Source organism: Cebus imitator, unplaced genomic scaffold (assembly GCF_001604975.1).
Source record: "Cebus imitator isolate Cc_AM_T3 unplaced genomic scaffold, Cebus_imitator-1.0 Scaffold45, whole genome shotgun sequence".
NCBI lineage: Eukaryota > Metazoa > Chordata > Mammalia > Primates > Cebidae > Cebus > Cebus imitator.
Genome location: NW_016107360.1, coordinates 10,101,236 through 10,115,359, shown reverse-complemented (window position 1 = coordinate 10,115,359; position 14,124 = coordinate 10,101,236).

Here is a 14,124-nt window from a genome sequence, read left to right as displayed (position 1 = left end):
GTAATATCAAGTGGGAATGGGATTTTGACTCCATTTTCCTTGAAAAAATGACTGTAGATCCATTCATTTTTTTTTTTTTTTTTGAGACGGAGTTTCCCTCTTGTTACCCAGGCTGGAGTGCAATGGTGTGATCTCGGCTCACCGCAACCTCCGCCTCCCGGGTTCAGGCAATTCTCCTGCCCCAGCCTCCTGAGTCGCTGGGATTACAGGCATGCGCCACCATGCCCAGCTGATTTTTTGTATTTTTAGTAGAGACGGGGTTTCACCATGTTGACCAGGATGGTCTCGATCTCTTGACCTCGTGATCCACCCGCCTCGGCCTCCCACAGTGCTGGGATTACAGGCTTGAGCCACCACGCCCGGCCTCGATCCATTCATTTTTTATGGACATTAGGGTCCGAAGATGACCTGGGTGGACTTTACTTCACCTTCCAGTTCTAGATTTTTTTGGTACAAGTCATGTGACTTTAAAGCAAGAAAAGTGTAAAAATTACAAATGCAAGGCAGAAGAGCAAATCAATATGGGCGTCATGGGTCATAAAGGGCATTTCTTCCACATTGGAGTAATTCATCAGGTCACTATGCCAGATAAATATAATCTCTGAAATCAAAAAGCATGAGCAAAGTTTGAAAACCCTCATTTCCACATGTGACCTTTACCTATTTATAGAAGGAATCACAGTGGAATAAGGCAATCACCCTTTCTCAGAAAGCAGGAAGGATGCATTTCCTGGCACCGTAAATAGAATGTCTGTGAGTCTCTGGCCACCCCCTCTCCTTAGCAGATAGTAGACAGTGGACGGTAACAGCCTGTCTTTTGGGCAGGAATAATTAATGGGGCAAGTGTATGTCTGTGGCTTTTGAACAGCTCGGGTGAAACTGCTTGTCCATTTCAGCTTTCACCTAAACCACTGGGACACTTACTTCCTGAGTCAATGGTGAGTCTGCAGTGCTAACAAAAGACTCCCATTGATTATTGCCCTGTAGTAATTGCTGCCAGTGTGAGGCTGTCCCTCACAACTTGTTGACATTTCTTGACAATTTAAACATGGCCCGTGTTAAAGGCCTGAAGCCATCAGAATGCAGGGTGAGGAATGAAAAGGCAAATATAAACTTTTCCAGAAAACTCAAGTTCAGGGTGCAAAAAAGCATCTCCAGGGATGATATTTTAATTGTACATTAGGAGCCTTTTCAGTGGAGCCTCCCGGCTCTGCTTGTGCTGAGAGGTTGCTGGTAAGCTAAAGCCAAGTAGTCCCCATAATACTTCGTAAATAAGAGGAGGCAGTGATGTATCCATTAGTACATGAATATCCCCTCAGATTTTCAAACAAAGGCATGTTAGGAACCACCAGAAGGAAAGGTTTCATCTTATGGGTGGGGTGGAAATTGGCAGTTGCATCTGGAAAACCCCTTTGTAACTCAGCGGCACTTGATGCTTAGCAAAGTGACCAGGTTCAGCAAACTGTGGCCATGACCCAGTAAATAAAGTTTTATTGGAACACAGCCATGTTCACTTGTTTATACATTGTATGGCTGCTTTCTTTCAACAATATTAGAGTTGCTGTTGGACAGACTGTATGGCTTGCAAAGCTGAAAATATCTACTATTTGGCCTTTTACAGAAAGAGTTTGCAGATCCCTGCCCTAGATTAATGGTATACTGAAGGATGATTTTTATATTAAGCTACCAAATTAAACATTTTGTAGTAGATTCTGTAGTCCTAGAGAAGTTGTGCAAATATGTGTGAGCTTTGAAGCCTAGAAAGTTGGGCTTGAGAGAAACAGGGCTACACCCTATCCTTGTTATAAAAACTAATGTTTCTCCGCATCGTTCTCATTCGACTTCTCTAAGATACTCATGTTCTTAGCTAAAAGTTCCTGCCTCCTGTGACTTTAGGGATCCTGGGAAAACTGGTCGAATTTTATTTCCCTTGGAGCCCTCACAATCTAAACTGCTAATTCTTAAATGGAGGTGTAAACGCTTTTGATTGACATTTGGTTTAAGTATGACCATAAAAACTCCCAGTGCCACAGGTAGATTTAGTAAAAGTTAGGCATGCTTGTTCTGGCATTCCACAGTTAAATTTAAGTTTTATGGACTGCTTAGAGAAAGAATTCTTTATAGCTGGGAAGGAATTAACCTTTAAGGCACCAGTTTGCTGTAATTGTTAAAATTAGCATAGTTACTCGGGTGGAAAACTCTAAAATGTTCTATACTCTTGCTTGCTTTGGCAGCAGATATATTAAAATGTTCCATACTCTTTTACTGTGAAGGTCCCTAGTTTAGCTCTGTCACCAACATGGATGCTGAATTGAGACCCAGCACTAGAGGCCACTTCCTACCCTCAACCTTATAAATTCTTATACATATAGAGAAGATGTCCTTTGCCTTGGATGAAAAACCAGTGGATTGTTGTGTTGAGAAAGATCCCGAAGATGCATCCAGGAGCAGTAGGGAAAAACTTCACGATTATTACCAATGGTTGATATCTGCAATGCTTCAAGACAGAAAGTGATGGCAACTCAGGCTGCATAATTGTTACTCTTGCTCTGTGGTTTCAAGGGCTGTGGAATTGCAGGATTGTCTTCCGTTTCTTTGTTATGAGCTCCCTGGTCTGTTGTCAGCAGGTCTGGGACTCCATGTTCCTGTCACTGGGTCTTATCACCACTTCTTATTCTGTTACTCCATTGCTCTATTTTTATTTCTTTCTATATTTATTTATTTATTTTTGGCTCCTCTAACTGGAAAACTTCTCTTGAGAAGCCTTTCTGTTTTAGACACTTCTGGTTGATAAGGGTGCTTCTTTCCATCCCCCAGGGCCAGTGCATACAAGTGTGCAGGCTGCAACCAGGACGAAGTGGCCTAGACACAGATGTGAGGGAGGCTTAGATCCAGAGTGTGTCCATTCCTTTCAGCTTTATTGGTCTGCATCCTTTTTAAAGGGTGGATTTTCTTTTTTTCTCCTTTTCTTTCTTTTAAAATAATTCACTCATAGATTACTATTTTATTAAATTAATTTTAATCCATTTGTTATTTATTTATTTGTTTATTTATTGAGCCAGGGTCTTGCTCAGTTGCCCAGGCTGTAGTGCAGTGGTGCCATCTTGGCTCGCTGCAACCTCCACCTCCCAAGTTCAGGTGATTCTTGTATCTTAGCCTCTGTAGCTGGGATTACAAGTGTGTACCACCGTGCCCAGCTAATTTTTGTATTTTTAGCAGAGACAAGGTTTTGTCATGTTGGCCAGACTGGTCTCGAACTCCTGACCTCAAGTGATCTGCCAGCCTCGGCTTCCCAAAGTGCTGGGGTTACAGGCTTGAGCCACCACGCCTGGCCTAATCCTTTTCTTTTGATGTTTAAATTGCCCCAGATTTGGCCAGTAGGAACCCTTTCAGGTTGGTTTCTGTGTTCTTTTGACATATTGCTATCATTTTTGTGGGCACCTTTTTAACTTTCTAGCAAGGCAAAACGTTCCAGACTTATCTTTACTTTCCTCACCCCAGCCCTAGAATCAACCATTTCTCCAAAGAGCCCTGGCTCCTTTCAATTAGCAATGGTATTTATAAACTAAGACTGGGGTTCCAGGTGTGCTCACAGCTAAATGGAATGTCACTGGTTTTAGGATGCAAAAAAATTAAAAAAAAATTTTAATGACGTCATGAGTTTATATTGACACTTTGAAGACCAATCCAATCCCATAAGGTCCTCCCTTGCTGTCCCTACTCCTTTTTAAATTATTTTCTTTATAGTTGGAACCAACCTGGCTTCCAACAATATCAATCCACCGACTATGTAAGAACTATTTTTGCATACTTATTCATGTTCTCATTCTTGGTTTAATCCTACCTCTACAATCATATATATTAATGACTCACCATCAGTCCTTTTGTCAAAGTTTGCCCACTTATCTCTCCGTTGGATGGTTGGATGAGTCTCATCCTCTAGTGGACACCTCAGGAATGGCAGGTGTTTCATTATCTTTCAGATGGGAAAGCTTCTCCTGACATTACTTCTGGCTTCCAGTTCTGTAGGTCAGCTCTGGCTTGTTTTGACTCTGTTGGGTTCCACGTTTCTTTCAATCTCAGTATATAGGCGGAATGAGCAGCCCCTCTCTGGAACACTCTTCTCCTGGCAGAGGGTAGGACCAAAGAGGTTGAACCAAACGATTCAAGCACATTTACAGCTTCTGCTTAGATGTGGTGTACGTAATATTTGCTCTCATTCCATTGGCTAAGGCAAGTCCCTTGGCCAAGCTTCTGGATGGGCCAGGAAGTACACTCCTCCCACATGGAAGCATGGCAAAGGTGAGGAGTAGCTGATACTTTCACAGACAAGGGAGATGTTAAAATGCTCAAGTGTAAAGTAAATCTTCAAGTAGGCAATCTTGTTTAGTAGAATTTCCCAACTTAATTGACCACAATCCTTTTTTTTTTTTTTTTTTTGGTACATCTTTTAGCATTCAAATTCCCTGGAGGACACTTTGGGAAATGCTGCTCTGATCCATCTGGCGGTGTTAGAATTGACCTTAGAAAAGACATTTCTCTGAAGGTCTGGGTAAATGGAATACATGGAGTTCTGAAACTCATGTTTCGTTGAGTGAGAACCAGACATTAAAACCTCCTATATCAGGAAGTCCAATCTTACTTTATTAGCTAACACTTCTTCAGCCTTAAAGAGTGTCAAAAATAGATTTGGACAATAAACCTTAAATTCACATGCTTTCCGATCTTTGTGGCTCATCAATGATCTCTTTAGGAATCATCTATGCCCCTAATCATCTTTTTTTTTTCTCTAATAATCCGTTGCTAAGGGATTATCATTTGCTATATATTTCATCAAATAACGAAATCAAGAATCTCCATTTGGTTGTTTTTATGTCTCTCTCTAGATGATTACTGTCTTTCTTGGTAACAGATATGTGAGTAATAAATTGCTTTTAATGATGATGAAAAATTGCTTACTGAGCATTTGATAAGTGCATGGCAGGGTGCCTTCATTCTGTGGACTTTGGCTACAGGGAAAGAAGAGAACTAAAATTTAAATTAGGAACACATATGCTTTCTTTATAGCATAAGGCAAATGTCTCACAATCTTAAAGTTAGGAGATACAGGTTATTTGCTAAAAAGATGGAAACCAGGGCATCCACATTCTCGTGCCAACTTGGGGGTACACTTGAACAATTTTTTCCGGGTCTTTAGTCTTCTTATCTGCAAAATAAGAGATACTATGTGGAGTCCTGAAGAGGTTCTGCTAATAAAGACAGAAAAGATAAAAAAAGTTTTGCAGGAGAATAGAAGTGTGCCACACAGTAGAGTTTAAGTTGCACTTCTTTTTATCTCAAATGCTTGATGTTTCAAGCCTTATTTTTCTAATTTTTAATTATAAAATATATATAACATAAAATTAACCATTTTAGCCATTTTTAGGTATACATTCATAACGTTGTACAACCATCACCGCTATAAATTTCCAGAACTTTTCATCATTCCAAACATTAACTCTGTACCCATCAATAAAAACTCCCTCAGGTCCTGGTAGCCTTTATTCTACTGTCTATCTTTATGAATTTGCCTAGTCTATGTATCTCAGATAAGCAGAATCATACAATATTGTCCTTTTGTGTCTTGTTTATTTCTTTTAACTTAATGTCTTTAAGCTTCATCTACGTTATTGCACTTAAAAAGGTGGGAATGTGATTGGCTCTGCACTTAGCTTAGATCTGAATCAAATTGAGCCTCATACAGGAGGCTTCAATAATTTTTAATTTAGTGGGGTTAGACTTGTCTTGGGCTCATAGGTGGTTTAAATTGGATTTAAAAAGATTTATGCAAAATTCCAGTGCAATATTTGTAAGATCCAAAGAAATTAGATCTTCATTCCTTTCTAAGGCTGAATAATATTTCACTCGGATAGTATTCCATTGTATGAACATGCCAGATTTTGCTCATCCATTCTGCCAGATTTTGCTCATCCTCTGTTGATCAATGTCCACTTTGATTGTTTTCACATTTGGCTATTGTGAATAGTGCTGCTGTGGACATGGTGTACAAACCAAGTCTCATACTGAGGGGTTCCAGTTCACCTCTGCAGTCGTAAAGCCTTGATGCTCAACTGGGCAGAGGTACAGTATCCAGTGAGTAAAAGAAGGCAATTGGCAAATGATTACACTTCTGGCTTGAAAGGTTATAGATTTAGTTTCTTTCCCCTTTTTATCAGGGCAGAGCAAGTTTGGCTCCTAAAACCACCTTAGTGTAGTGGTGGTGAAGCCGCATACAGACAAGAGGAGGAAGCCATTTGAATCCTGCTGCTTTACATATTAATGGAGCCATTTGCTGTTGCGGAATTGAAGTATTACAACTGAGTGACAGTTGTTTAATATCCTGATTACATAAACTTTCTGCGTTATGGTTTTGCCATTTGACATATTAGATTTCATAATAGGATTAAATTTGTATGCTGGAACCATGTTTATTAACAGAGACTGACATGGTTCTCCTAAGAATTTTTGTTAAGCTGACTATAGAGATGTGGGAAGTCTATGGTGATAGCTGGGGGAGGCCCGAGCCTGTACGGACTAGAATCTTTGCTGTTTAAGTTTCACAAGAACACATCATGGAGATGAAATCCATGTTTTCACTCACTTTGGCATATTGTGCAATGATGGATGTGAGATGGGGCAAGACTGGCTCAAAAATAGGAGGCTACGGCGGTCAAAAGTCAAAGGAATTGCTGTTTTTAAAGAGATTGTCCAAGGGGGAGCCACAGAAAAGCAGTTAAACTGTTTGATTTTATTACTGTTTTCTCTCATAATGCCTTCCTGGCTGTGGGTACAAATATATACAGTTAACAAAAGTTTTTGTTGTATATAGCATTTTCTCAGGAGAATAACTAAGATTTGTTCATTCTAAGATAGGTAACTGTGTCTAGAGCTATTTTTCAGTGTAGTTATGGCCTAAAAAGGTGGCAACATGATTTTAGATTCAAATCTAAGCTCTGCCCTCAGCTTAGATTTGAATCAAAAAAGGCCTCATCCATGAGGCTTTAATAATTATTAATTTACTGAAATTGGGCTTGTCCTGGTCTTATAAAGTAGCTTAAATTGATTTTAAACAGATTTATGTAAAATTTCAGTGTACTATTAGTAAGATCCAAATAAATAAAAACTTTATTTCATATTCTGGGAAATCATGCTTTTAAACTAGCAGAGTCTGTATGGTTAAAAATTATGAAGCAAACAGATGGGCTACACCCATATCCAGGTTTTAATTTTTAAAAGTTATGGATATAATTAATTATGAAGGTAATATTACAGCAACTGTATAAAAGAAAATACCCATAATCTAACATCCTAAAGCAATTGCTAATGTATTGTGGCACAATTCTTTATAATCTTTTCCCTCAGTGTAACTATTTTTCTTTACATATTTGTAATAATAATTTAAGGACAGTGTTGTATCTTGTTCTTTTCATTTAATATTGCATTAAAATATTCCCCATGTTTCTACATTGTCTTCACAGCCATAATTTTGAGTGGCTTAGTGAAGGGAAGTGTGTAATGTAGAGCATTCTGCATATTTCCAGTTTTCAACTAAACCAGGCCATGGGCATGTGCAGATTTATCGTTCAAGACTTTAGGTATTCCCAGGCAATCCAGAGGTCCATGGCATGTGCTAATTAGCAATTTTACTGAAGTATTAGGGGAACCTGAGTCGCAAGAATGGAGTGTAGGCGCTTGCCAGCTAGAACACCAACTGCTTACTCAATATAAAGATATTAACATAGTTTGTCTATTCTCAATTTGTCCCACAAGCATTTTGCAAGGGGAAATTATTGTATTAGCTAATTTTTGCTGCATTACAAATCATCCAAATTTTAGAGGCTTAAAACCACAAGCATTTATTATTTAGCTCGTTATTCTGTCTGAGATGGCTGGGAGGTTCTGGCCTGGGCGGACTTGGCAGGAGCTAGATGGTCTAGCATGGACTCAATCACATAGCTGGATTGGCAGGCTGTTGACCAGAGTGCCTTGGCTTTTCAATATGTCTCCTCTCTAGCATCATAGCCCTAGATTGGGCTCATTTGACTGGGGGGGTCTTATGGTTTCAAGTGCAGAAAGAGAAAACAAGATTTATGTGTAAGCATTTTTCAAGGCTTTTTTGCTTGCTTCTTATTTGCTAATATTCTGTAGGCCAAAGCAAGTCATATAGCCAAACCCAGGTCAAAGGATGAAAAAAGAGACTCTATTTCTTGATGGGTGGGGCAGCAATATCACAGGGCAAAGGGGCATGCAGACAGGAGTGGAAAAAATTATTGAAACCATTTTTGCAAATAAACCAATGCAATTTTATATATAGATGTATGGTCAAATTTGGGATCTTTAAAAGTCCCTGGAAGATTCCTCCAGAAACCAAAGGCCCACACAACTTGTAATTCATGGGAAGGGGGGAGCTTCCAGTTATGGGCAAGTATTGTAAATAATACTTTAATGTACTTCTTTATGTATATAGTTTTAAAAATATTTTGAGTTATTTGGTTAGGATAGAGTCCCAGAAGAATTCTTGGGGTGATGAAAATGAGTATTTTTATGTCTGTTAATATTTGCTTTCCAAAAGGTTGTGTTGAATCATGTCTCGTCAGCAATTTATGTTTGATTACCTGTTTCACTATACTTCAGTGAGCACTGAATGTTAACATTAACAAAATTTTCTAGTGAGAAGTTAAAAAATGGTATCTAATTTCTAGGGATACGGATTCTGCCACAAGATAATTCTACAGACTGGGTGGCTTAAACAATAGAAATTGATTGTCTCCCAGTTTGGGAGGCTTGAAGTCCGAGATTGAGGTGTAGACAGGTTTAATTTCTTCTGAGACCTCACTCCTCCACTTGCAGATTGCGGCTTTTCTCTGTGTGCAAGCATCCCTAGTGTCTCTTGCTCTTTTTATAAGGATAACAGTCATATTGGATGAGAGTTTCACCCTTATGACCTCATTTAAGCTCATTTCAATCTTTAAAGGCCCTATTTTTCTAAATATAGTTACATTGGTAGTTAAGGCTTCAACATATGTATTTTGGGGGAACACAATTCAGCTCCTAACAGCGTGGACCTAAAAGTTGTGCAGGGCCTGAAACTTATACAATTTCAGGGCCTTCTTTAAAAAGAATATAAAATTATGAACACAAAATTGCTAGGTCCCCTGCCTAGGGTTGGGAAGGGGCCTGTGGAAGTGAAGGGCCCCAAGGCTTAAGCTTCATGGCTTACAATGAACCTGCCTCTGCTCAGTGTTGTTTTTGTGCTTTATTTAATAGTGGGCATGATTGCTACTTACTTGTGTTTGCAGGTATAGAGTTAAGGTTATTGGTTTGATTAAAGAGCAACATGAGAGCAGTGTTATCATTTAGGGTGGAAGGGTCTCAGGTTTAAAGCTTTGAGTTTAAACAGACATGTAGGGTTTTTAGGAGGCCTTACTTGTTCTAGTGGAGCAGAAAACCACTTGCATGGTATGTTTTTGTGACAATAAAGTCATGAAAGAAAGAGTGTGGCTTATTGCCCAAAGTGCCACCTCTTCTATCTGTGCACTGCTGGCTAAGACATGATCAAGAGAGGACAAATTTTCATTCTTTAGTTAGATACAGGGCTTAGAATTTAGGTATCCTTGGGAGAAGAGGCACACCAACTTAAATTTGCATTCAGTTATAAATGCCTGACGCTAGATTTTCTGGCAGCAGATTTTCATATGGGGAAGCAAGATGGTATTAAGTACCTAAACGTGTGTTTGAAGAGTAGGTACTGGAAAATGGAGATTGAAGTGCAAATGACAAGCTTCACTTTAAAACATTTTAGATGGGGCAGTGCTGCTTATAGTGGACTTGGTTAATGTTTGTCTACATGGGGAATCTGTTGTTTTAGAAATGTGTTTCTGCTGCTGCTTCTGCTTCCAAGGATGTCAGATAAAAGGGCCTGAACACAACTGGGGACATATGGGAAAAGGGAGCCTCTAGTCATGGGCAGGGGTGGGGCTGTGATGTAACAGGCATTGGCTTAGACCAATGGGAATGTAGAAACGGATGGGGCAGAGATCCTTAGGTGTAGACTAATTAAGCATGATCTTTAAGTAGAAGTTGCAGGAAGTTTGGGGAGTTGATTTGTAGGACTGGGTGGAAAGCAGAAGTAACATAGGGGGTGGAGGTAAACAGAGGAGAAATTAAGAAGGACAAGTCTCATCAAATGGCATAAAGATAAATTAATTAAATACAGAAAAGGTACATCTGATTTTGTTTCCTTCTAAGTAATACAGATAATTCACATAGCTATGGAGATGATTATTCGAAATCACCATGAACCTCTTGGCTTCTGGAAGATAGCCAGTGCAATTTCAGAGCTTAGAAGGGCCTGTCTTAACCACCAAACTTTGTATTCGTTGCCACTGACATCGATACAAAGCATGTAGAAAAATATTAGCATTTCCTATTCAAACAAATATGATACAGTCTGGGGACATAAGGTTATCTAATTTTCTTTCAAAAAGATAACATTTAAGAGAGCGCATAGTTTAAACAGGAAAATCACTTTGCACAATGTGACCCACTGATCCAAGCTGGGGTAGTTCTCAAGGCTGGGGGAGAACAAGCAGAGCATTGTTTCAGCGATGAAAAGAAAAACATCCTCTGATTTTCCAAGTTTGTTCTGAACCAAATTCTTAGTTGAAATCGAAAGATGTATTTTTTTTTCTTTCTCTTGCCTCTCTTCTTAATTTTTTTAACCCTTTTTTTTAATAAAACTATCTAAGCGGATGTTGAAACAGTGAATGTTAAGAAAGAGTACATTTCCTATGTAAACAAACACAACCCAGCTTAGAGAGAAAGGAAGGCAGTCTTGTCAACCCGAAAGGACCCAGCACATGGTAATTTTTGTAATTGAAGTATCCCAGGGATTCCAGGGTACATGAACAATCCATAAAACAGGAATGGGACCACACAAAAACACGCCCATGACTCCAGGCGGGCATGGTTGAAATGAAGCAGACCTTTAACAGTAGGAAGCAGGGGGCTTGCATCAGAGGATCTTTGTAAATGCCCCTCTAAAAGTAAAGTCCTCTCTAAGCTCCTTCCAGGTTAAAATTTGTTTAGTGGGACTGAAGGCTATGAAACCCAAGCAGTACAGAGAGGATGACAAAATGGCTGGTGAGGTCATGACCTTGAGCCTTTTTGTTTTCTTTCTCAAGGTCTTTTACATGCATCGTTGGATTGCAGTCTCAAGCTTGGGATTCCAACTGAATTAATGTCCATTGAAAACTTACTATGCTTAAGGGACATAATGGGGTGGTTTTATACACATTCTCTCATTTGGATTTTTCAAAGACAACATCTAATCATCCCCAGAGAAATTGTAGTTGGGAAGACAGGATAGTGAGATGGTTCCTAAATCTATCCTAGATATAGTTGTTTTTGGAAGTCCTCTGCCACAGTCAAAGGTACTTTCTTGCCTACCTGCTGGTAAAATCCTTGACTGTCTGAATTCTCTAAGTAACTATTATTGGAGCAATCAGATAATTAGAAAATACACAGCAGGAGAGATGTTAATGTTCTGAAATACAGTTTCCATTCTAATTGTACATGAAGTGCCCTGGGGGCCAGAGTCCAGACAAGTATTTTGGCACCTCCAAGAACTGGCAGAACACAGAAAGGAAAAGAGAGACCCTGTTATCTTTCCACAGGGGTGGCCAGTCAAACTCTCAGAGATGGAAGTTAAGATTTCCTTTGGTATAAGTGGCAGTTTGACTGGCTGCAAGGAGAGCCTCAGTTTGTTTAATTTGGAGTAAAATTTTATGGGTTGATCTCTAGTGAGGGAAAGCAGCAGTAAACACAGAACATACTGGTCATTATTCTAAGTATTTCTACATTCTTTCTCATGCATGAAAGGAGAAAAAAAAATGTCACAAAAACGAGGAGGCATGGTGCTCAAACGTGTGTGTGTGTGTGTGTGTGTGTGTGTGTGTGTGTGTGATTTTGTTTTGATCAAACCATCTGGTGTGCAACATACCCCAGGAGTGTGAGGGAAAACATTTACCAAGAGATTCACATGGTTTCTGCTGTGTATACTCATATTTGTAGAAGATGCTTATGTTTTCAGAAAGTGGAGATAAACATAGATCTCTCGGCATTTATTAATGCAGCCCAGGTCTTTGCAGACCAAATCGTTATTTATTTTAGTGGGCCTTAGAAACTCAGGTGTGTTACAAAGCCAGAGAGACACACACAATCTGGAAATGATCAGTGTCATGTCCGAGGAAAATGTTACTGTGCTCCTCAAGTTTAATAATATGGACGAAAAATTCAGGGATATTGCGATACGATGGCGTGCTGAAAACTGGATTAAATCTCGATTAAATCACAACATAAATAATGCCTTAACTAAAAATGTTAAAGACAAACTTGAAATGGTCTTAAAAACAAAAGAGGTAATTTACCTGATTTATTAGGGGAGAGAAAAAGTAGCTTGGTGTGTGTTCTGTGGATTTCATGTTTAATGGGATGGACTTTTAGGGGAAATGGCTGGGGATTTGAGGAAGCTAAATGAAAAACCCCTGTATGCTGGCTGGAGTTTTAAGAGGATAGAGGGAGGGAAAAATCACCCATCAACCAACCCATCAACTAAACCAAACCAACAGAGCCTGAGTGCCCCAGTACTGGAAGCAAGACAATTGTTTACGAAGGGACTCCTGGCTACCAGGAGGCCACTTATTAAGGGAGCACTTAAACTTCAAAAAAGAAAAAGCAGATTTATTAGGAGGCACACGTGAGGCTTTAAGGGAACGCTCCTGGTAACTGGGACTCCTGCTGTTCTCATTCCTGTGCCTTTGTATTGTTGAAAACCCTTCTGCAAGATCCAAATATGCCTTTGGTTTTTTTTTTTTTTTTTTCACACGTCTTGCCATTTGAACATTTTGCACTGCCAATCCCTCTGGAAAGCAGGGTACTTCCTTTTGAAGGTCTCTCAATTCTTCATAAGGAATTGACCATATTCAGCTTCACTATAGGTGTTGGGTGGTAGGGTGGGGTTGGGGTGCTGGGACACATGCTTCTAGTGGGTTGTGTGTCCCTGTGGGCAAAGGATATCACCTCTTGGGTCTCGGTTTCCTCATCAGTAAATAGAGATTCTGCTCTTTGAGAGCCTTGCCAGGTCTAAGATCCCATGATTCTCAGTGGGCCAGAAAACTCAACTTCTGAGCAATCAAACCTCAAAGTGACAGGATGGAATAGTTTGCCAAAGATCATGCAGCAAATGCTTGTCAGTCCTTAAAAGAACTTCAGACTGTACCTGTCTGGTGACAACTGGACTCTGACAAGGCAGGGGACTTTGCAAGGCAATGGCCACTCCTGTCTTGCTCACCATTGTCTGCCTAGAGCACATGCCACGTAGCAGGCAGTCAGAAGACACTTGTAAAATCAATCAATGAAAGTTTAGAAATAAGGGACTTCCTAGGAGCAACTCAGTTCTGAGAGTCGAGCTCTCTCAGCTGCCTGGCAGGGAACCCCATGTAATCAGTAAGCATGAATTTGTTGTGGAGGAGGGTGGATGCCCCAGCATGCTAGAAGACCTGGCAGAATGATAGTTTGAGAGGTTAAAACATTCCTATCTGTCATTGAGACTGATAGCAGAGTCTGGACTACTGTGTCACCGATGACACAAAGTGTAATAATTGTGGAGGCAGTACAAGAAAAATTGGATGATAGCTTTGACTCTGGACATTGATGAGTAAATTGGCAAACCACTTACTGTCTAGGGTTGTGCAAGACTCACTCAGACTGATCAGACAGATGAAGAAAGTATGCTGCTTGCTTGAGGCTCTTCATAAAACATAAGTCACATGTCTTTGAATTAGCACATTGTGACCCAGTAGATACACACCAACAGGAAATGAAAGCTTTGGGAGATGATACTAACCTTTATTCTGTGCAATACACTCTGATACTTTATGTTCTATTTTGTTTTTATTTTAGTTTTTTCTTTATGAAAAAAATTAATTTTTAATTTTTGTGAGTATATAATAGCGTGTATATTTATGGGGTACATGACATATTTTGATATAGGCATACAATGTTTAATCACATCAGGATAAATGG